The sequence below is a fragment of the Spermophilus citellus genome (assembly GCF_964194105.1).
Source record: "Spermophilus citellus genome assembly, chromosome: 15".
Classification (NCBI taxonomy): Eukaryota; Metazoa; Chordata; class Mammalia; order Rodentia; family Sciuridae; genus Spermophilus; species Spermophilus citellus.
In genome coordinates, this window is record NC_138195.1 from 66,060,656 (window position 1) to 66,084,856 (window position 24,201).

The 24,201-nt window shown below is 37.2% G+C and overlaps 1 long non-coding RNA gene across 1 annotated transcript; it reads right to left on the minus strand.

Moving 5' to 3' along the window:
• LOC308633899 lies at positions 1-23,778 on the minus strand. The gene is made up of 3 exons (XR_014018898.1): positions 23,575-23,778; positions 22,838-22,879; positions 1-376 (listed from the first exon to the last, which is right to left on the minus strand). It is a non-coding gene; the product is annotated as an uncharacterized lncRNA (long non-coding RNA).
• Positions 23,779-24,201: the final 423 nt, after the last annotated feature.

The window sequence follows — 24,201 nt, forward strand, 5'->3', positions numbered from 1 at the left end:
TCTGAGAGATCAAATTCTATAAAGGACAATTTGGCAATATGTATCAAAATTACAAAGGCAAAAATCTTCTGACCCAGAAATTCTGCTTCTAGGAATTTTACAGAATTACATACATGTGAAATGATATAGGTACAAATTATTTATTTTACCATTATTGATAAGAGCAAAACTTAAATTCTCTTCATTAGGGGACTTTGTTTTACTATTACAATGGCATTAAAAGAACAGAGTATTTCTCTATACACATTGAAATGCCCGATCTTCAAGATATATCACAGTATAGAGTACACTCCCATTACACCAGTGCTTACGGGACCACATAAGGTATCTTGTTTATTCATGTTCACTGCTTTTTTTCTGATGGCCAATGTAGAACCTTTAGAAAATGAAAAATATAAAGCAAAAGGACATAACTATAAATTTGTTTTTGATATCTTCCCTGTACATACTTTTCAATGACTTGCATGTAGAATATATAACTTTATATTCTACTTTTTGTACTTCACAATTTATCAGCAACAATTTTTCATAAAATTAAAATATATCCAAGGGGCTGGGGATGTGGCTCAAGTGGTAGTTCTCTCGCCTAGCATGCGTGAGGCACTGGGTTCGATTCTCAGCACCACGTAAAAATAAAATAAAGATATTGTGTCCACCTAAAACTAAAAGTAAACATTTAAAAATATATATATCCAAGTCACACTTTTAGAGGTTGTTCCTACAAAGTATATAAATAAAATATAATTTAACCATTTCTAATGTTTTAAAATAATTTAAAATGCTAAAGTGAATATGTATTTTACCAAATTTCTCTACTAATGTGTGTTAACCTTAAACTATTTCATCTTCAAAACTTTAACAAGTATGCTAGTCAGCTTTTCTTTGTTGTGACCATAATACCTGAGAAGAACAGCTTGCAGGAGGAAAAAATTTATTTGGGGTTCACAATTTCAGAGGTTCAGTCCACGTTGGCCAGCTCCATTGCTCTTGACCTGAGGTGAGGGAGAACATTATGGCAAAAAAGCATGGTGGAAGAAAGCTGTTCTGCCCCTGGCAGCAGAGAAGCAGAGAGGAAAAAGAAAGGAAACCGACAGGGAGGAGCTCTCAGGAGGACAAGATATAATCCCCGAGGGCACACCTCCAGCGACTTACTCCCTCCAGCCAAGTTCTACCTGCATACAATTTATACTCAGTACAGTAGTCCTTTCAAATTATTAATCCATCAAATGAATTAATATACTGATTAGATTACAGGAAAATATCCCAGTTTTGTTTTTTATTAGTAAGTCTTAAATTCCAAGTGTAGTTGAACATCTTTGAATGAGCCTATCAATTACTTATAATTATCCATGAAATATTTGTTCATTCCTTTATCAGTTTTTCTCTTTGGTTAATTCTAACCTTTATTTTAAAAAGCATTCTAGCCAGACACAAAGGCGCAGGTCTGTTATCCCACTTACTTAGGAGGCTGAGGCAGGAGGATCCCAAGTTCAAGCTTATGCAACTTAGAGATCCTATCTCAAAAGAAAAGATAAAATGGGTTGTGGATGTAGCTCAGCAGTATAATGCCCCCAAGTTCAATCCCCAATACCAAATATAAATAGCATTCTACATAGTCAAAAATTATCTATTTACCAGTTATAAATTTTTTACCAATTTTTTTCTTTGAATCTTGCTTATATTATTGGGAACATTCCCATTCAAGATCAAGATATATCTTTCAATGTATTGAAATATTTTTGGATAATAGTATAATTTTAAAGTTTTTTCATATAGTTCTTACTCATTTCTTAAGTTTACTTCTGACTATATTACTCTTTTCAAAAATTATTATTATCATAATTGTGAATGGAATTTATTCTTCTACTATATTTTTAACCGGTTATTGTCTGAATCAAATGGATTAATGCACTGATTTTGTAAGACTCTCATTACCCAATCATTTCACCTCTAAACTTTGTTGCATTGTCTCACACATGAGCTTTGGGGGACATCTCATATATAAACTACAAGAGGTTCTAAATAAATCAGCCTTTAATATTGATACAAACAATAACCATGTCTACTTTCCTCTGCCACACCCTTCTGTGCCCTCATGTTCTGCCTCACTTTAGGCTCAAAGCAATGGATCCAGCCATCTATGGACTAAAACCTCTGAAACTGTGAGTGCCAAATACTTTTCCTCCTCTAAAATTGTTCTTTTCAGGTCTTATGGTCACAGCAGTGAAAAAGCTAACTAAAACAGAACCCTATTTTGTTTTCAAGATGTTTTTAATTATACTAACAATACATGAATACATGCTTGCATTTAAACATTTAAAACATTGTTTTAAACATTAAAACACCATGCCTTTCTTTTGAATCAATAAAAGAATAAAAATGATTCATTCATTAAAACTTTTAATTTCATAACCACCCAGAATTTATTGCATTCTTTTGTTTTTCACAAAATCCTGTTGATTGCTTTAGCTTTCTCAGGTATACAGTCAGATCAATAGCAAACTAGTGAAACTTTTGGCCTCCTTCTTTACAAAATGAGTAGGTCTAATTTTACTTTCTCACTTCATCTTATGAGCTATTCCATCCAAAATTAAATAACAATGGTATGATGGCTGAGATTTTAATGTGTACAGAGTACCAGTAATAATATATATGGTACTTAAATGACATATTTCAGCTATACTGTAAGTAATAAAAATATGCTGAATATCTACACACACACACACACACACAGACCCCTTTAGTTATTACCTAACTATAGAGTTATTCATAGGCAAACCCTGTTGAATTTTTATTGGAGGCTAGGAAAAGGTGTTGCCACATTTTAAGAAAATGAATCTAAATAGTATCTGGAGGTATGTTTAGTAACATCCTATGGGGTCTTTCTCTTTGCAAATTATGTGGGAATGAAAATCTAACCAAGATTAGAGATTTTCTCATTGAGCACAAGAATTAGAGAAGGGTGAGAGATGAACCTCTTGATGCCTGTGGTCTGTAAAACACCATGCCTTTCTTCTGTTGATGACTTGCCCCTTTAAGTGGTTTGGTCATCCTCTGTGAGGCAGTGGAGTGGGTGGACTTGAGTGTGAGTTGTGATAGGGAATTTCCAAAAGTGATGCTGGGCAAGAGCAGCTGCTTTCTGGGACCCAAACAGAATTGACTATCTTGCATCTGGGCAGCAGAGCCTGCAATGACTACACTTTGTAGTGCAACTGAAGATTTGTTCCTGAGTTTGGAGTTCTTATTCATTTCTTTATCAGACCAAGCATGCTTTGATTATAAGGCCTTAAACACTCTCCAAGGAATGTTTTATGGCTATTTTCTCCTGCATGAAAGAAACCAAGATATGATGTAAGAGCAAGAACCAGTTATTTGCATAAAAATTAACATAGTTTCTGTAGTACCTTCTTCTCTAAAGACCATCCAGCAGGTATCAGAAATGAGTGGAGTTTATGATCAGAAAGCACCAGGTACAAACCTCTAACCATTCCCAAGTACCATTAAGTATAAAAAAATATCACCTTACATTAGTGTAAGTAAAGTTCACAGAGGCTTCTCATAGTTTTAATCTCATCTAATATCCATGAGGCACCTTGGCCAAAAGCAAACAAACAAAACTTTTGCAGGACCATGTTATTGCCTTCTGTGTGCAGGAAGCAGAGATAGTGGTGAAGCTGTGAAGGATCCTGGGGCAGTTATCTTTGTATTTCCTCAAATGCCCAACACAATACATGAAACAGTAGTTTAGCATATTCAGTAAAAATATTAGCAGTTGTGTAAACAAAAATCAAGATCAAAGGGAACCTGAGGCCACATGTTGACAGCTCACTTCTGATGACTTAGGGAAGGGGCTTGTCACTACATGAGAGGATGGGACCAAATCCTCCAATTTCACACCTCTTCCATCTTTCACACAATTGAGGGAAGTACTGTCATTCAAGGACTATAGCCCCTATGGGTCCCATACCAAGGCACTGAAAAATAAGATACTTTATCTGGAATCCTAGAAACTACCATCTCCAAGAAATACTGAGAAATCTATACTGAAAATAATGTTTTGTTATGTGCCACTAATATTAGCAATTGGAATATATATGAAGATACATTTTACAGCTGTTCTTCCCAGTGAGGTGTTAAGTGAGCAGTCTTTGGATTCCTAAATCACTTTAGGATATCCCAATGGGAACATTTAATTAATTTAAATACAACTAATTTAATGGGATCATCTGAAAAGATGTATGTCAAAGGGTTAGGTAATGGGATTGTGGATGATTTTTGTTTCTTCCTTTGTAAATTTGTTGGTTTTCTAAATTTGCTTACTGTAACTATGGGTCACTTTTACAATTAGGAAATAATCATTGTTTTGTTTTGTTTTTGAGAAAAGTAAAATCTTCTTAGATCAAAAGCAAAGTTATTTCATTATATCTCATAGTTGGTTCTGGATGGAAGCCTTAGTAGGCATTTGTACAGAATTATTTTTCTTTCAGTTTGAAGAAATCCAAAGATCTCACTTTTAGGAACTTTGTAACTTGTGATATAGGACCTTTCTTGATTTAAATAGAGAGGCCCCATGCAAGGAGCCTACAAAGATGACTTTGTCTGAGACCACTTCCTTGTAGGCTCAAAAACAAAAACAAAAAAATCTGACAGGTAACTTTTTCATCTCTGATCTCCTATTGTATGTGGATCTCTCATTACTGTATAAATTACACTCAGAATCAGTGTATCTCCCTGCTATTGGTTCCTGAAGAAATGAGGAACCACTTCTTTTTAAAACTGAGGTACAATTTATATGCAACAAAATGCACACATTAAGTTTTGACAAACATATACTCCTGTGTAATAACTACCACAATCAAGATACAGATCACTTCACTGCCCCAAAGTGTTTCTTTGTGCCTCTTCCTACTCAATCCTCCCTGCAACTCAAGTCCCTGGCCCAGGCAACCATAGGGAATAACATCTATGAGATAAGGATATCTCATGGATGTGGAATAAATTTGTCTTTACTAGAGAACAGAATTATATAGGATGCTCCTTTTTTTTCAAAGAGAGTGAGAGAGGAGAGAGAGAGAGAGAGAGAGAGAGAGAGAGAGAGAGAGAGAGAGAGAGAGAGAGGGAGAATTTTTAATATTTATTTTTTAGTTCTCGGCGGACACAACATCTTTGTTGGTATGTGGTGCTGAGGATCGAACCGGGCCGCACGCATGCCAGGCGAGCTTGCTACCGCTTGAGCCACATCCGGATGCTCCTTTTTTGAGTCTGGCTTTTTTCATTTGTCACCGTTTCTAAGGTTCATTATTCTGTTTGTACTTAATAATAAAAAATAACACATAACAGAAATTAATGATAAATAGTACTTGGATTTGTTAGTGCTGTAATTAATTTTCCTTCATTCAACAAACATTTTTCCAGTGCCTTTTATGTATCAGGCAATTTGCTGCCACTGGTTAAATGTAAACCACATACTTGATTCCAGGCTCATGCACCTAATTTTGATCCTTTGGAAAAAACATCATTTGAGGCAAATGTCCAATGGTAGCCCTACTTTTGTTTTTTTTTTGTTTTTTTTTTTTTTTTTTTTTATTGGTTGTTCAAAACATTACACAGCTCTTGACATAGCATATTTCTTACATAAGCTTTGAGTGAGTTATGAACTCCCCTATTTACCCCCAACGCAGATTTCAAAATCATATCATTTAAATATCCCCATTTTTACAAAATGCCATATTAGTAACTGTTGTATTCTGCTACCTTTCCTGTCCTATACTATCCCCCCTCCCCTCCCCTCCCCTCCCATCCTCTCTATCTACCCCATCCACTGTAGTTTATTTCTCTCCTTATTAATTTTCCCATTCCCCTCACAGCCTCTTATATGTATTTTTGTATAACAATGCGGCTCTCCCTCCATTTCCATGTAATTCCCATTTTCTTTCCCTTTCCCTCCCCCTTCATGTCTCTGTTTATTGCTAGTCTTTTCTTCCTGCTCTTCCTCCCTTCTCTAATCTTAATTGCTCTCATTATATCAAGGAAGTCATTTTGTATTTGTTTTTTAAGGATTGGCTAGCTTCACTAAGCATAATCTGCTCTAGTGCCATCCATTTCCCTGAAAATTCTATGATTTTGTCATTTTTTATTGCTGCATAGTACTCCATTGTGTATAGATGCCACATTTTTTTAATCCATTCATCTATTGAAGGGCATCTGGGTTGGTTCCACAGTCTAGCTATTGTGAATTGTGCTGCTATGAACATCGATGTGGCAGTGTCCCTGTAGCATGCTCTTTTAAGGTCTTCAGGGAATAGTCCGAGAAGGGCAATAGCAGGGTCAAATGGTGGTTCCATTCCCAGCTTTCCCAGGAATCTCCATACTGCTTTCCAAAGTGGCCTAACCAATTTGCAGTCCCACCAGCAATGTACAAGAGTACCCTTTTCCCCACATCCTCTCCAGCATTTGTTGTTGTTTGACTTCATAATGGCTGCCAATCTTGCTGGAGTGAGATGGTATCTTAGTGTGGTTTTGATTTGCATTTCTCTGACTGCTAGAGATGGTGAGCATTTTTTCATGTACTTGTTGATTGATTGTATGTCCTCCTCTGAGAAGTGTCTGTTTAGGTCCTTGGCCCATTTGTTGATTGGGTGATTTGTTATCTTGCTGTCTAATTTTTTGAGTTCTTTATATACTCTGGATATTAGGGCTCTATCTGAAGTGTGAGGAGTAAAAATTTGTTCCCAGGATGTAGGCTCCCTATTTACCTCTCTTATTGTTTCTCTTGCTGAGAAAAAACTTTTTAGTTTCAGTAAGTCCCAATTGTTGATTCTTGTTATTAACTCTTGTGCTATGGGTGTCCTATTAAGGAATTTGGGGCCTGACCCTACAATATGTAGATCGGAGCCAACTTTTTCTTCTATCAGACGCAGAGTCTCTGTTTTGATATCAAGGTCTTTGATCCATTTTGAGTTAATTTTTGTACATGGTGAGAGGAGAGGGTTTAGTTTCATTTTGTTGCATATGGATTTCCAGTTTTCCCAACACCATTTGTTGAAGATGCTATCCTTCCTCCATTGCTTGCTTTTAGCCCCTTTATCAAATATTAGGTAGTTGTAACTTTGTGGGTTAGTCTCTGTGTCCTCTATTCTGTACCATTGGTCCACCCGCCGGTTTTGGTACCAGTACCATGCTGTTTTTGTTACTATTGCTCTGTAATATAATTTGAAGTCTGGTATTGCAATACCGCCTGATTCACTCTTCCTGCTTAGTATTGCTTTTGCTATTCTGGGTCTTTTATTTTTCCATATGAATTTCATGATTGCTTTATCTATTTCTACAAGAAGTGCCATTGGGATTTTGATTGGCATTGCATTAAACCTATAGAGAACTTTTGGTAATATTGCCATTTTGATGATGTTAGTTCTGCCTATCCATGAACAGGGTATATTTTTCCATCTTCTAAGATCCTCTTCTATTTCTTTCTTTAGGGTTCTGTAGTTTTCATTGTATAGGTCTTTCACCTCTCTTGTTAGGTTGATTCCCAAGTATTTTATTGTTTTTGAGGATATTGTGAATGGGGTGTTTTTCCTCATTTCCGTTTCAGAAGTTTTGTCGCTGATATACAGAAATGCCTTTGATTTATGTGTGTTGATTTTATATCCTGCCACTTTGCTGAATTCATTTATTAGTTCTAGTAGTTTTTTTGTAGACCCTTTTGGGTCTTCTAGGTATAGAATCATGTCATCTGCAAATAGTGATAATTTAAGTTCTTCTTTTCCAATTTTTATGCCTTTAATTTCTTTCGTCTGTCTAATTGCTCTGGCCAGTGTTTCTAGAACTATGTTGAACAGAAGTGGTGAGAGCGGGCATCCTTGTCTTGTTCCAGATTTTAGAGGGAATGCCTTCAATTTTTCTCCATTCAGAATGATGCTAGCCTGAGGCTTAGCATAAATAGCTTTTACAATGTTGAGGTAAGTTCCCGTTATCCCTATTTTTTCTAATGTTTTGAACATAAAGGGATGCTGTACTTTGTCAAATGCCTTTTCTGCATCTATTGAGATGATCATATGGTTCTTATCTTTAAGTCTATTTATATGGTGGATAACATTTATTGATTTCCGTATATTGAACCATCCTTGCATCCCAGGGATGAATCCTACTTGATCATGGTGCACTATTTTTTTAATGTGTCTTTGTATCCGATTTGCCATTATTTTATTGAGGATTTTTGCATCTAGGTTCATCAGAGATATTGGTCTGTAGTTTTCTTTCTTTGAGGTGTCTTTGTCTGGTTTCGGAATCAGGGTGATGTTTGCCTCATAGAATGAGTTTGGAAGAGCTCCCTCTTTTTCTATTTCCTGGAATAACTTGAAAAGTATTGGTATTAATTCTTCTTTAAAGGTTTTGTAAAACTCCGCTGTATACCCATCCGGTCCTGGGCTTTTCTTGGTTGGTAGTCTTTTGATGGCTTCTTCAATTTCATCCATTGATATTGGTCTGTTCAAATTGTGTGTATCTTCCTGACTCAGTTTGGGCAAATCATATGTCTTAAGAAATTTATCGATGTCCTCACTATCCTCAATTTTATAGGAATATAGGTTTTCAAAATAATTTCTAATTATCTTCTGTATTTCTGTAGCATCTGTTGTGATATTGCCTTTTTCATCCCGTATGTTAGTGACTTGAGTTCTCTCTCTTCTTCTCTTCGTTAGCATGGCTAAGGGTCTGTCAATCTTATTTATTTTTTCGAAGAACCAACTTTTAGTTTTGTTAATTTTTTCAATAGTTTCTTTTGTTTCAATTTCATTGATTTCTGCTCTGATTTTAATTATTTCTTGCCTTTTGCTGCATTTGTTGTTGTTTTGTTCTTCCTTTTCTAGGGCTTTGAGATGAAGTGTGAGTTCATTTATTTGTTGGTTTTTTTTTTTTTCTGAGGAATGACCTCCAGGAGATGAATTTCCCTCTTAAAACTGCTTTCATTGTGTCCCATAGATTTCGATAAGTTGTATCTGTGTTTTCATTTATCTCTAGGAATTTCTTGATTTCCTCCTTTATGTCTTCTGTAACCCATTGATCATTAAGTAACATATTGTTCATTTTCCATGTGATATAGGATTTTCCCTTCCTTCTTTTATCATTAATTACCAGTTTCATTCCACTATGGTCAGATAAAGTGCATGGTATTATCTCCACACCTTTATATTTACTAAGGGTTGCCCTATGGCATAATATATGGTCTATTTTTGAGAAGGATCCATGTGCTGCTGAGAAAAACGTATATACACTAGAAGATGGTTGATATATTCTATATATGTCAGTTAAGTCTAGGTTATTAATTGTGATATTGAGTTCTATAGTTTCTTTATTCAACTTTTGTTTGGAGGATCTGTCCAATGGTGAGAGAGGTGTGTTGAAGTCACCCATAATTATTGTGTTGTGGTCTATTTGATTCTTGAACTTGAGGAGAATTTGTTTTATGAACGTCGCAGCACCATTATTTGGTGCATAAATATTGATAATTGTTATATCTTGTTGGTGAATGGTTCCTTTTAACAGTATATAATGTCCTTCCTTATCCCTTTGGATTGATTTAGTCTTGAAGTCGATTTTATTCGATATGAGGATGGCCACGCCTGCTTGCTTGCGAGGACTGTGTGCATGATATATTTTTTCCCAACCTTTCACCTTCAGCCTGTGTACGTCTTTTCCAGTCAGATGTGTCTCCTGGAGGCAGCATATTGTTGGATTTGTTTTTTTAATCCATGTTACCAGCCTATGTCGCTTTATTGGAGAGTTTAAACCATTAACATTTAGAGTTACTATTGATGTATATTTTGTACTTCCAGCCATGTTTGATTGTTTATCTCTTTTTTTTTTTTTTTTTTTTATAGTTTAGTTTGTTTCTCCATGGTTAGCTTTCCCCCCATCATCTGTCCTTATTGAGGTACTTCCCATTGTTGGCTTTGGTTATTGTTATTCACTTCTTCCTCGTGTAGTGTTTTGTTCAAGATGCTTTGCAATGCTGGTTTTCTGGCTACAAATTCTTTTAGCTTTTGTTTATCATGAAAGATTTTTATTTCGTTGTCGTACCTGAAGCTTAATTTTGCTGGATACAGAATTCTTGGTTGGCATCCATTGTCTTTCAGTGTTTGAAATATGTTGTTCCAGGATCTTCTCGCTTTCAGCGTCTGTGATGAAAAATCCGTTGTTAATCTTATTTGTTTACCCCTGAATGTAATCTGTCTCTTTTCTCTTGCAGCTTTTAATATTTTCTCTTTGTTCTGTATATTTGATATCTTCATAACAATGTGTCTTGGCGTTGGTCTACTGTGATTTTGTGTGCTCGGTGTCCTGTATGCATCTTCAATTTGTATATCTGTTTCCTTTTTTATTTCTGGAAAGTTTTCTGTAATTATTTCTTTTAGCAGGTTACTCATTCCCTTGGTTTGACTCTCTATCCCTTCCTCTATCCCGATCACTCTTAAATTTGGTTTTTTTATGTTGTCCCATACCTCTTGGATGTTTCTCTCGTGGTTTTTAACCGTCCTATCAATGTTGGCTAGACTCTTTTCAAGATGATATATTTTGTCTTCATTATCTGAAGTTCTGGCTTCTACTTGCTCCATTCTATTAGTGATACTCTCATTTGAGTTTTTAATTTGGTTTATAGTTTCCTTCACTTCTAAGATTATCGTTTGATTCTTTTTTATAATCTCTATCTCCTGATACAGATGCTTAACTTCTTCTTTTATCTGTTTATGTAATACATTCTCAATGTGTTCTTTCGCTGCTTGAATTTGCTGTCTCATATCCTCTTTAAGGTTCCATTCCATCTGTCTAAGGTGTTCCTTGAGCTCTTTGTATGACCATTTTTCTGATGACTCTAGGTCCTCCTGAATATTTAGGCTATCCTGCATTGTTTGTACTCCTTTTCTTCCTTGCCTTTTGAAGCTGCTCATATTGCTTCTTGTTCTGTTTGACTGTTGAGCTAGTGTTTACTCCTATAAATTTATTTGATGCTTGGGATGAAAGGTATTAGAAGGGAAGAGAGGAGGTCACTAAAGAGAATGAGAGTAAGCAGGTAGAATTCAAGGAAGGGGGAATAAGAAAATTGAAAAGAAATGTAAAGACAGAGGAAAAGAAGGAAAGAGAGAAAAGGATAGAGAATTAAAGAGAATTTAAGGACAAATAATAGTAATAGAAATGAGAGATGAAGTTTAAAAATGGAATAAAATAAGATAAGATAAAATGGATTAAAAATATCATTTAAAAAAGACAGTAACAATAAAAAAAATAATACTAATAATAAAAAAATTAATAAAAAAATAAAAAAAAATAAAATAAAATAAAATAAGATAAAATAAAATTAAATTAAAAAAAATTAACAAGAAAGAAAAAAAAAAAAATTTATAAATGCAGCCCTAGAGTGCGATTAACTGTTCTTCCAGTAGATGGCGCTGTGGCCACCGGGCCAAGATCCTCCTCTCAGTGGTCGGGATTCAATCTCTGTGCAGCAGATCTTCCACCCGGACTGGGCGGGTCTCCACTCCTGCTGTTCGCCCTGTGGGCGGGGCCTGTTGCCTAGCCCGGCGGGGGTCGTTTGTGGCTCTGGGCTGGCAGTTTGGATGTGGTCGTCTGGAGCCCTGTACCGCCAGAGGGGGTTCAGAGATCTGGGCCTGCTGGAGCCGGATAGGCAGTGCCCTCTCCCCCACTCACTGCAGCATGTGGGCAGCGGCCGCCTGTCTGCGGCTGGTGTCAATTTACAGAGCTGGACGGGCTCGGGCTCAGGCAGGCAGCGCCCGTCCCCACTGTCGCTGCAACGTGTGGGCAGTGGGCGTTTGGCGGCAGCTGACGACCACTCACAGAGCCCTATGGGCGGGGGCCCAGGCAGGCAGTGCCCGCTCTTAAACTGGCTGCAACGTGTGAGCAGCTGTTGGCGGAGGTTCACAGAGCCGCCAGCGCGGGTCCAGTCAGGCCGCGCCCGCTCCCACAATCACTGCAACGTATGGGCAGCGGCAGGGGCCGGTTCACCGAGCCGCCGGCGTGTGTCCGGGCGGGTAGCGCTCGCTCCCAAGGTCGCTGCAACCAGCGGCTGGGGCCGGTTCAACGAGCCGCAGCGTGGGACCAGGCAGGTAGCGCCAGCCCCCTAGGTCGCTGCAACCAGCAGCCGTGCCGTTTCCCAGAGCCACCGGCTTGGTTCCAGGCAGGGAGCTCCCGCTCCCAAGGTCGCTGCAACCAGCGGCCAAGGCCAGTTCACCGAGCCACCGGGATGCGTCCAGGCAGGTAGCGCCCGCCCCCAAGGTCGCTGCAGCCAGCGGCTGGGGCCGGTTCCCAGAACCGCCGGCGTGGGACTAGGCAGACAGCGCCCGCTTCTCTGTTTACCGCAACGTGTGGACTGCCGCCATTTGGCGGCAGCCGGCGGGACTGTGTCCCAGCTCTGCGTTGCCGAGGTTCAGGCGTCTGGGACCCGCTGCCACCTCCAATTAAACTTACTAGTTCCAGGCAGGTCTCCTTTCAGCTGAATTTTGCTAGAGGTTTCTCAGTAGGACGCCTGTGGGTGTATTCTTTCTGATCCTGTTACAGCAGAGGTACTGACAGTGCTGTTTCCTCGCTGGCCGCCATGTTGTCTCCTCGGTAGCCCTACTTTTGTATGGGAATATGAAAACTGTGTGGGTCAGTGTTAAGCTTCCTGATGTGGCAGGGAACCCAGTGTCTTCAGTTCATTATAGACTTCATGAATAATGTATCTCATTCTATTATAACAAAGTAGGCTGAGTGCAGTGGAGCATCCCTGTAATCCCTGCAACTTGGGAGGCTGAAGCAGGAAGCCTGCATGTTCAAGACAGCCTCAGCAACTTAGCGAGACCTTGCCTCAATATAAAAAATAAAAAGGACTGGGGATGTGGTTAAGTGCCCCTGGATTCAATCACCAGTACCATAAAAGAAAAAGAAAAAAAAAAACCCACCGCAGCCAAGATAACATGTCCATGTTTAAGGTAGGAAGAGCTAATAAAAGAAAATGGTTGTTTGCAACTACATCTGTCACTTTTATCAGAAAAACAAAAGTCTTCCCTTTTGCACCCTGAAGATTTCCTGTTTAATCAGCCAGAAGTGTGTCACATGACCATCCATAGCTGCAAGGAAGCTAATGAGAGTCTTTCAAAGGGAAATAAAATAGTCGTGATTGATAGATTATCATGATTTATAGCCCAAGGCTGGCACACTGTCATCCCAAACTAATTCTGATAACAAGGAACAACATGGAAATAATAATGCTATGTCTACCATAGCTTCGCATTATGTCTGCAGGAAGCCTTAGGATGATTCTAGCACAGATATGACAATGTGAGTAATGAAATGTAGGATGGAAGCATCCTTTAGATGGGTACAAATTTACTTTATCCCTCCTAAGTTCTCTGGAGAATTATAAAAGTATCACACACAGGGAGAACTCTTCTGAGACATTTACTTTTGTCAACAAATGGGATTCTGGCTCATAGGGTCATAATTGTATAATTAAACCCACTAATTATGAAACAAGATACAGTTAGAATGATATTCACAGATTTCCTACAAAGTGGCTCTCACAAACTTCAAAGATGAATAAAGCACAATTTCTAAGGGAAGTTAGAATCTGCTCACCTTCCTTCAACTGTATTTCCCAGTCATGCTGCCAGTTAGCTCACCTCTCACATATGTGCCACTAGAGACAGGGTAATTCAATTGTGATTCTAGTCTAGGTTCTAGGGGTCAAGTAAATACCATCCTTCTCTTCTCTCTCCCAAATAGGGAGAAGTCAGAACTAATTCACAGATAGAAATATGAATCAGGCAAGGTGAAGAGCAAAATGTCAGCTTTAGAACAAAAATACCTGGATCAAAATACACGCCTTACATGTATCACCTCATTGGGTATCTAATAAATATTTTACTACAGAGTTCAGTACTCCCAACCAGACTTAGGCTGGGCAGGAGATTCAGCCTTTCCTACTGAAAAAGGCCCACCATAGTAAATTTCCTGTATGAGCAAATCAGACTTGTGTCCTCTGCCAACCTGAAGATCAAAATGGGAGAGAAACAACACATGTGGTCAGTTCATAAATGACCATTGTGTCATGATTAGTATTAGGTCGATAACACACAGGGAGAACTCTGCTGGAAGACTTCCAGGACAAGTTTTTCAAAAATATGGAGCAAATGTTGACATCTCTAGATGTGATGTTTGGAACTGCTGCAGCCATATTGCTACAACTTGATGTTGAGGTTATAATTACATACTTTTATCCAGAATATGACAGAGGATGGGGGATATAGCTCAGTGGTAGAGCACATGCCTGGCATGTGTGAGGCCCTGAGTTTGATCCCTGGCACTTTATTTCCCTCTTGAATTTCCCTAGGGAAACAAAGAAAGAAATGGGAAGGGAAAGGAAGGGAAGGGCAAGGAAACGATGGAAGGTAAGAAATAACCTGTGTCCTTGGAAATATCAATGTGTAGGTGAATAGAGGCAACCAACCCTGAAGCCTGCCCTGCAGTTAGAGTTCCTGTTACATAAGTAACTTTATCAATCTTGTTTGAGACTGGATCATTTCCTATATTCTTCAGTATGGCCAGATATATCTGCATTTCATCATGTCTTACTCAAAGTGCTATATTTTGGGTATCTGAATAATCTCAGTTAAAAGAGTATTTTTACATTCATGCATAAAACACATGCTACTCCCTAATTGCTTTTCCAGAGTATGTGTTTATATTTTACATATCTTTTGGAGGATATGTATTATATTCATGTCTCCTGTTGTTGCAGCTGCTAGTGCTACTAAGGCCATAAATGCTACTGAACATAATTTCTGAATAAAAACAAATAAAATTTCAGCTAAAATTATACCTACCCACCTGGGTATTATAATTTATAAATGTCCTAAACCAATAATATTAAAAAGCTGCACACTCTACAACTCAAGTCAAATGTATAGACATGGCAAGTGTCTTATTCACAGCTTATTGGTGGTACTAAAGTAAGAAACTCAGACAAACTTTCACTATCATAGAAAATATGCAAAGGAAGATAAACACCACCTTCCTACAATTTTATCACAGGTATATATCTTTACAAATCAGGTCTAAATTTGCATTTCGGTTGGAGATGGGCGGAATTACAGAAGGAAGGAAGGTAAAGAAACCATCAAGAATAATAATAAAAGATTATTCCATTGAACCATTCATACAAGCTAAATGATCTCAAGTTTGTTTACAAAAATTAGTTTTACTCTTAAAATCATAGAGATACTCTATAGTTTGGGTGCTTCAGGCGCAATTTTCTCAAATTTTAGGCTTAGGTGTTCACATTTAATGTCTACAAAAGGCTTCAAAGAGGGCTTAGAGTATGCAGTGTACAATCTTCCATGACTTTAAAAAAGCACATGTGTGTGTGCACGTGCAGTCACATATACACACACATACTTTTTTAAACTATCAATTCTTATTTCACTTTCAAAAGGGATAGACAAAATTCAATTTTTGATAAATTCAGTTTTTGATAAATTACTAACAAAAATTTATATCCAATCTATTTCAGTATTCATATTCAAAACCAATTACAGAGTATAATCAACTTCTTCTCTTGAATATCCATTACCACTCACCCTGATCTGAATTACCATTATCTCACAGTTAGATGATTGGTTTTTTTAGGTCTACCCTATTGCACTCTAATCCTTTCTCCAAGCACAGCCAAGATTTTCTCAAAGCAACCCAAATCTGGCCTCAAGTATTATCTCCTCACTCTCTCCTCCAACCACAGAGTCCTTCTTATAATTGAATGTTCTTTCCTACTACAAATCCTTTGTGTATTTTAGACCTTTTATGAGGCAAACTTTCCTTTCCTCTTAACCTTGTTAACATTTACTCATGTCTTCAAATTTCAGCTTGTGATCACTTTAAGACAACTTTCTGATCTCCCTAACTAATCAAATTCTCTTGCTATAGACTCATAGAACCTTATACTTCTATGTGTAATACTTGTTACACTTGCATTTTTATTGTGATTATCTAGTTACTGGTAATCTATTACATTAAATCATTAGCTTTATGAGCAGGGTTGAATCTATTTTTACTCATCACTTACTGACCAGTATTGAAGACACAGTGGGTGCTCAATATGTATTTACTATGTGAAAAAAAAAACTGTCAAACTTTATCTCCTATGCAAAAAACTCTAAAAGAAACATGAAACTCACTGTCTCTTAGCTCTTTCTATGATCAAAGGAAACCATTATGGAATTTCTAGCTAGAAGATACTCTGTAAAAACATGTTATATGAAGAAGATAAGAGCTGGATCTTCTAAGCACCACTCATTTTGGAGGGGTAAAGGATGAATAGCATTAAGGGATAGTGTCCAGAATGCAAATATTCTATTTGTGACCACAAGATATCACACAAGGACCATCTCCTTTTTTTAAAAAAAATTTTTTAGTTGTAGATGGACACAATAACTTTATTTTTATTTATTTTTATGTGGTGCTGAGGATTAAACCCAGTGCCTCACATATCTAGTTAGGCAAGTGCTCTACCACTGAGCTACAGCCCAGCCCTCCATTTCCTTTTCTTGTCACTAGGAATAACTTCATCAAGTAAGGAATTCTTCAGTCTCCTGTCTATTCCCACTTCTTGGAAGCTGATATCCAAGCCATGATTTGAACCCTAGTAGAAGCTAGAACTCTACTCAATCTAACCTCAAAGATATCAGCTCTATCACTCCATTTCCTCCTTTTCAATAGTAGGTTCTTTCTTTCTTAAGTTTTGTTCTCATGACATCAATCCAGGCAAAAGGGTGTGGGGATCATGGGGGTGAAAACAACAGCTTGTTCACAAATGTTAGGTTGGGAGAACTGGCCTAGTATTAATGTCTTTGGGCCGGGGGTAGGTTACCTGGGGATGGAACCCAGGACCTTGCATCTACAGGGCAAGTGCTCTACCACTGAGCAACACCCTAGCCTAGTCTTAATGTCCTGAGGAAAGTTTCCAGCTTACAAAATCTTTCTTCTGGGAAAAACTGTCTTTATTTTCACTTTCCATGGGCTTTCTCTTCTTTTTTAAATTTAAGCTTCTTAAGGAAGTTTTTTTTTTAAAAAAAAATGTTTCTATAAAAGCTGCTACTAAAATAGGTTGGAGGTCTTGAGGCAAGGCTTTTTAATTCAGAATGATAAACAAGCATTGTGCACTCTGTGAGGCCCTTGACAATGGTATGCCAAATTCTGAGTGGCTGTTTGGAAATAAATTTTTCTGGAAAGTCTAGACACTTTCAAATTCTGCCACCAGAATGTAGTATGCTGCCTAGGTGTGTGAATGCTTTATAAATATATGAATGAGAGAATGAATTAGTGATGAGAAGCCCTTAAGAAACAGGACAAGGAGCTGGGGCTATAGCTCAGTGGCAAAGTGCTTTCCTAGCATGTGTGAGGCACTAGGTTTGGTTCTTAGCACCACATTAAAAATAAACAAATAAAATAAAGGCATGCTGTCCATTTACAACTATGAAAAAAAGAAAGAAAGAGAAAGACAAAAGAAACAGGATGAATGGCCAGAGAAAATTTATTTACCACTAGGAAACAATGATGTCAGCAAAGCCCAAGGAAGAGAAACTTTTAAGAAAATTGATTAAACTGTCATCAGTTGAACAGAGGTTAAGTCAGATAAGGCCTGAGAAGTATTCAGTGGATTTAGAAACACTATGGTAGTTGTTGATCTTTAAAACTAGTATTTTCAACTGAAGTAAAATATTGCAGTTGGTCGAAGAATATACAGGAAAAACAAACTAAGAAACAACAGGTAGAAAAATGTTTTCATGAGCCATGTCCATGAAAGGATGCAAGAAACAGAATCGAGGGCAAATTGATATAGAAGGTTTTCTTTCCTTCTAAGATGGAAAAGACTTGAGAATGCTTAAATGTCAAGGTGAAGGAGCCACAGATACGATGCAAAAGTGCTAAAAAAAAAAAAAAAAAGCAGTAATGAGAAGGAATCCAGAGTCTGGGACCAGAAGAGAATCACCTTTCCATTGTAAAATAAGGGAAGGACTAAGAGTGGATTTCAAAGAAGTAAGTTTGAAAGTTTGGTGGCATTAATTTGAAAGTTTCTATCTTATGGTTGCTACTTTCTCCAAGAAAATGGGAGGCACAATAATCTTTTGATAATGGAAGGGTGGGGGACTTGGCCAGCAAAAAAGGGAAAGCCTGAGGTAAGTAAAAGGTGTTTAAAAAGAACCCTTGCAGTTGGGCGAAGTGACCCATACCTATAGTCCCAACTAGACTAGGTCAAGAGGATCACTTAAGCCCAAGAGTTGGGGGATTATGAAAAATAAAAGAACTCCTATAGAGAACAGGAACAGAATTACCAGGTATAAGGGGCAAGAGACAGGGAGGGAAGGGGGAAGTACTGGTGAATGATATTGGCCAAATTATATTATTTATTATGTTGTGTTCATGTACAAACAGGTAACAACAAATACCATCAATAAGTACAATTATAATGCATCAATAAAAATGTGGAATTAAAAAAGATTTATCAGGTACAGTCATGAACATAAACATGTCACACTACTACTTTTCTCCAGTGTGTGATTTTTCCCTTTCAAGAAGAGAGGAGTTTCTAGGAAAAATCCCCATTCACCGCAGGTTACCTTTTCTGTTGAAATTGAGTAACTTAAACTCCAAGTTCAGAGTTGTGATGGAAATATCATTCATGTGAGTAGTATATGTAGAATTACATTAAATGCAAGATAAAAGTAAGAAGTTACTGGCATTATTTTAAATATGTAGAAGATAAAAGTGTGTCTTTTTAAGTACATAAGAATGGCAATGGAAAAGACTTTTTGTACAAGGAAACTAAAACCATTGTCCAAGCACACCCTAAAATAACTACATAGAGGGCTTCATAGGTGGCCTATTAACTGGAACATTAGCCCATCACTTCAAGTGACAGTGTCAGGGTCAAATAATCAGAACAGAAAGCATGGTTTTTCTCAAAACAGATGGAGGACTCTCACCCATCTATTCTTTGCCAAGTAAGCCAAGTCCAGTCTCTAACGTTGAATAGTTGCCTCCAGGCAGAGGTGACAGATCATGCTCGGTTTCTAATCCAATATACATTCTCTTTAGCTTTTCTTCTCCTTCTGGTTATAGACTCCCAGAAGCAGGTGGTGCAATAAATACCAACTCATTGTTACTATTCTCCTGGCTTGACTGATGACCTCCAAGAGAATTAGTTACTAAGATAAAGACCTAGGTGAACTCAACATGGTGTGTACTATGATTCATTTACAGAGAAACAGAAAGATGAAGGGAAAAAGCATAGAAATAGCAAACATTTTTTTAAAATTATATTTTTGAGAAAGGACCTCCCCATATTGCTCAGGCTGACCTCAAACTCACCATCCTCTTGCCTCAGCCTCCCAAGTAGCATAGCTAAGATTACAGGTATACATCACCATGTCCTGCTAAAATACCAATTTTTTATGGTAGCACAAAGCAATCTTCAGGTACTTAAAATATTCTCTAGTTATATTTCAATTAATATATTTGCTCCAAACTTGATACATACCACTTCTTCACCTCTCCAAACTTTGACTGACAAGACTTTAAAAACCTCATAAAATGAATTACATTATTTGAACTCACACAACAATTTCTTTTTGGCTACTGGTCTTATTCCCTTTGGGTTTGGGGAATTCTGAAAAGTACACATTTATACACTCTATTCAAGGAAAATAAATAAAAACAGAAGTGAACACTATTCCCTTTTCATTACTGAATAGCCAATAACTTACAAAGGAATAAGACTGTATTTTCTGTAAAAATGGGGTCCTAAGAAAAGCGAAGTGTTGGTGGAAATTCAAAGATGCTAGTGGTTAATGTTCACCTAGTAATGATGTGCTGTCATGTGATGCAGAATTTTATTTTAGTGGCAGAAATTATAGTAGCTACATAAATGACTTTTATATTTAAATTTTTAAAGTGAGGTATATAAACGTATCTAGTTTACAGAATTATGCAAAGAAAATGATAATTGTAATGTTATGTAACAACTGAAAGGAGTTTGGACATTTTGGATCTATCTATCAATATAAAATAATTTTCGGTTTCTCATGTTTAAACAAACTGCTGTTTGAGGGTAAGATTTTTTTGTTGATTTCCCCAATCCCTTCCTGATAATGTCTCACATGTTGTTGGTTTTTCTAGCCACAGCAGAACACTCAGCTGATTATCTACAGAGAACAGTTTACAACTCTATAAATTCTGCATACCCTTCTTGGTTCTAACTGAAACACTTCATTACAGATCCTGTAATAATTTCTTTAGTTACATTATCATATACCTATCCTATGCCTTTTCATATATTTCAAAATATCTTTCAATTATAGTTTTAAATTCATAACTCATTAATCTTTAATACTATTTATATGTTGTTCATATCCATAATGCTCATGAAAATTCAACAAGCTATCAAACAATGTGTTTTCAACTTCTCTTAAAATGAAGATCTCGGGGTTGGGATTATGGCTCAGCATAGAGCATTCACCTAGTATGTGCGAGGTCCTGGGTTCAATCCTCAGCACCACATAAAAATAAATAAACAAAATAAAAGTATTGTGTCCAACTACAACTAAAAATTAAATATTAAAAAAATGAAGATCTCTACATATGAAATAATGTTCTTATACTATGGCTAGTCTAAAAACAAAACCAGCAAGTTTCCTTGTTTAAGTCTTCATATGTCAGCATTTCAATTTAATAATATCTCTCAAGGAACAAAGACACCCCCATACTTCTTGACAACCAACATCATATGACATTGAAAAGAAAGATACTGTTTGTATTATAAAAGTTCACTTTTGAATGCAAAAAATGGTAGTGAAATATTTTTGCAGTATTGATACTATTATATTTTATGTCAAATTCAAGTCAAACACAATTTTTTAAAAAATTGTATCTATACTACTTCGAAATGAAGACTTGTTTAAATAATTTAGCAAATTGGGTATTCGCATATGAAAAATATAAAAATGGTTCCTACTCTTCCACTACCATAAAGCTTATGTTTTATCTTAAATTATTTATGTTGAAATGCACATAACCCAGCAATGTTATAAATGTGCAGGTGTCACAGAATCACGGTTGAAAAGGAGCTCATTAATTCAAAGATACATGTTATTTTGACATCCCTGAAATCAGTGATAACTTGCAATGTAGTTAGACCATGCAACATAGACATACAGTTGTCACTACCAAGAATACAACAAAACTTCCAGGAGGAGTATCAGGGGCTTGGGAGAAATCCTTGGATTCAATGGTGAAAGCACTGTTTAAAGGATTCTAGAAGATTCAAAATTCAATAAAATACAATAATTCAGTGTTTATTCATTACACATGAGGAAAATGAAATCCAAAGAGTTTAAGTCACTTATTTTACTTCATAAAGTTCGGTAGGTAGAGTTCTGGTCTGTGTTACATTTTCATTTTTCTTCTACCAAAGTGTTTAGTTTTAAGGTGGCAAAGGGATATCACGAAAATAAGTTGATAAGATCCTGGCTCCACAGCCAAAGAATGTAATCTCTTTTGCCTTGGTTTCTCCATACATTAAAACAGAAATTCAATAAACCTAACTCACAGTGCTGCTGCAAATATTCAAGTAAGATAATGTGGGCTGGGGATGTGGCTCAAGCGTAGCACGCTCGTCTGGCATGCGTACGGCCTGGGTTCGATCCTCAGCACTACATACAAACAAAGATGTTGTGTTATTAAATAAATATTAAAATTCCCCCCCTCTCTCTCTCTCTCTCTCTCTCTCTTTAAAAAAAGATAATTATGTATAGTACTTATTTTAGAGATTGGCAAACGGCATGTGCTCCATAAATGCCAACTACTTAAGATCAAACTGTACATTTAATAAAGTCATCTTCAATAACCTCACAACTACTGTTAACTACATAAAGCTCACATCTAGTTATTTAAATAAAATACTGGAAAAATAAATAGGCTGGTAAAATGTTCAAACTAATTAATACAACAAAATCTTCCACATTAACACTGGTTGTGCTATACAAAGAACTCAGGAGACCTACCTGTAAGAAACCATACAAAAAGAATCCAGGTGATTTATGATCATCACATTATGAAGTACTTTAATGGGTGCAAATGTATAAATAAGCACAATCTTAAGTGAGACATACACAAGGAACAGATATTTTAAATGTATAAACAGATTATTTTTGCTTTCTTTAAAATATTGTAACTATATACAATACAGATATTTTTAAAAATAAACATAAGTATTGGACATTAATATGTACAACAGCAAGACATAACTAGGCCAGAAACATGAGATAATAACTGTTCATTATTTATTTCATGTATTTTAAAGCATTTATGTATTTTCTCATTCATTACCAACTTAGTGCTTTGAACATAGTACCTAATTGTAAAAAAAAAAAAAAAAAGATTCAAAGTACTTTCTAATGTCATGTTATTTTCTGTTCAAATAATGAGATATTCAAATAAAGGTAAAGATCTACCTTTCTTTTCTCCTTTTTAAAGCCTTTTAGGTCAGCTCTTATACTTTTGAGACTTTTATGTGAACATCCAAATTACAACACACTTTAAAGTTAACCTGTTTTATTTTCTCCATTTTTGTTTCTATTAAAGAAAGTAACATTCTACATGTATTTGACCTATCTCTTTAATACATATTTCAGGCAAGTAAAAATGGCTTCAAGTGAGACTTTGAATTCATCAGATACATAGATGAGTACTTTAAAAGTCACTACTAGGAAATGGTGATGAAGCAACTCACATTTGTTCCTGTTTCATTTGATGACAAAACCTATAGGAAACCCTGCAAAGGAAAAGTAACTCAAATTAATATAGCTAGAAGTGCTGTATTTGCAGAAGCTTCTGGCAGTTAAAGAATTATGTATTAATAACCGATGTCTTTGTATTATAACTTGTAGCAGCAAAATTAAAGAATTTCCTGAATATTTTCAGTATTAATATATTACAAGAATGCTTTAAAAAAAAATCTCACAAGCACGAACATACAAATTTAAAGCTTTGAAGAAAATTATCACATGACTCAACTGTGAACTTTATCCATTATTCCAAACGTAATGCTTATATTTGAAGTTTTTGTTGTTGTTGTTTTGTTCTGTTTTTTAACTAGTCTCACTGGAATATACCCATCCTAGACATTCCCTAGGACCAAGGTCCATCTGGAGCAGGGCAGACTGGTTGAGTGTGGCTGGGTCAGCCAACCCAAGTCCTGTGATCAACTGAGACCACCCCGTGGTGAAGAGTATCTCGGCTAAAACAAGAACCTGGACTCAAAGGGGGCGGCAGTTCGAGGCAGCACTCCGAGGCGTCCCCCTAGCTTCCCCCGCCCGGGAGTCTTCGGCGCGCCCCACCTCCCCAGAGCCTGACCCGCCTTTTCCTCCCAGGCTACCGCTGCGCTGCCAGCCCGGCTCCAGGGCCGCGGGGTGACGGGAACAAAAATTCAGCACACAAAGAAAGCCTGGGTGAAAAGAGAAGCCCCACCCTGTCAAAAGGGGAGACTTCTCTATTAAAACTTGGCAAGTTAACAGGAAGTGCGGAAACGCAGTTCCTGGGCACCCTGCTACCCGGCATCCTCATCCTTTTTCTCTTGACAGACTTCCTTGAAACCCCAAACTCTGAACGCTTTCTGGGCAACCCTTGACTCGATCTCCATTGCGGTGCCTCACTGGTGGCAGCCATGACAGTTGTATCCGGGTATTTTGGTTAGCCACGTCCTGAGTCCCCCGGAAGTGACGCGACGCGGAAGGATCCGAGTTTGGCAGAGGGAAGACTGAAGTGAAGGGTTTCCCGGAAGAGGGTGTGATAGGCCTGCTGACGGCGGGAGGGAGGTTGTGGTCTTTACATCAACTCCAGTTCATTTTATGTGTTTGTCTTTGTGCTTAACGCGGTCATTGCTGTGCCATTTTATTCTTTCAACAACCCCAGGAATTAGAGGCTGTAATTTCCATTTTAAGAATGGAGAAACTGAGGCTAAGAGAGGGCAATTTGTCCAAGATCATGCAGCCATATTTGGTGAAGCTGGGCCAACCGAGACAAGCTCTCTGGTGACTCCATTTTGGAAAGCCCAAGCTGTTGGTGCTTGGCAGCCTGGTATAGCATTTCTGCAAG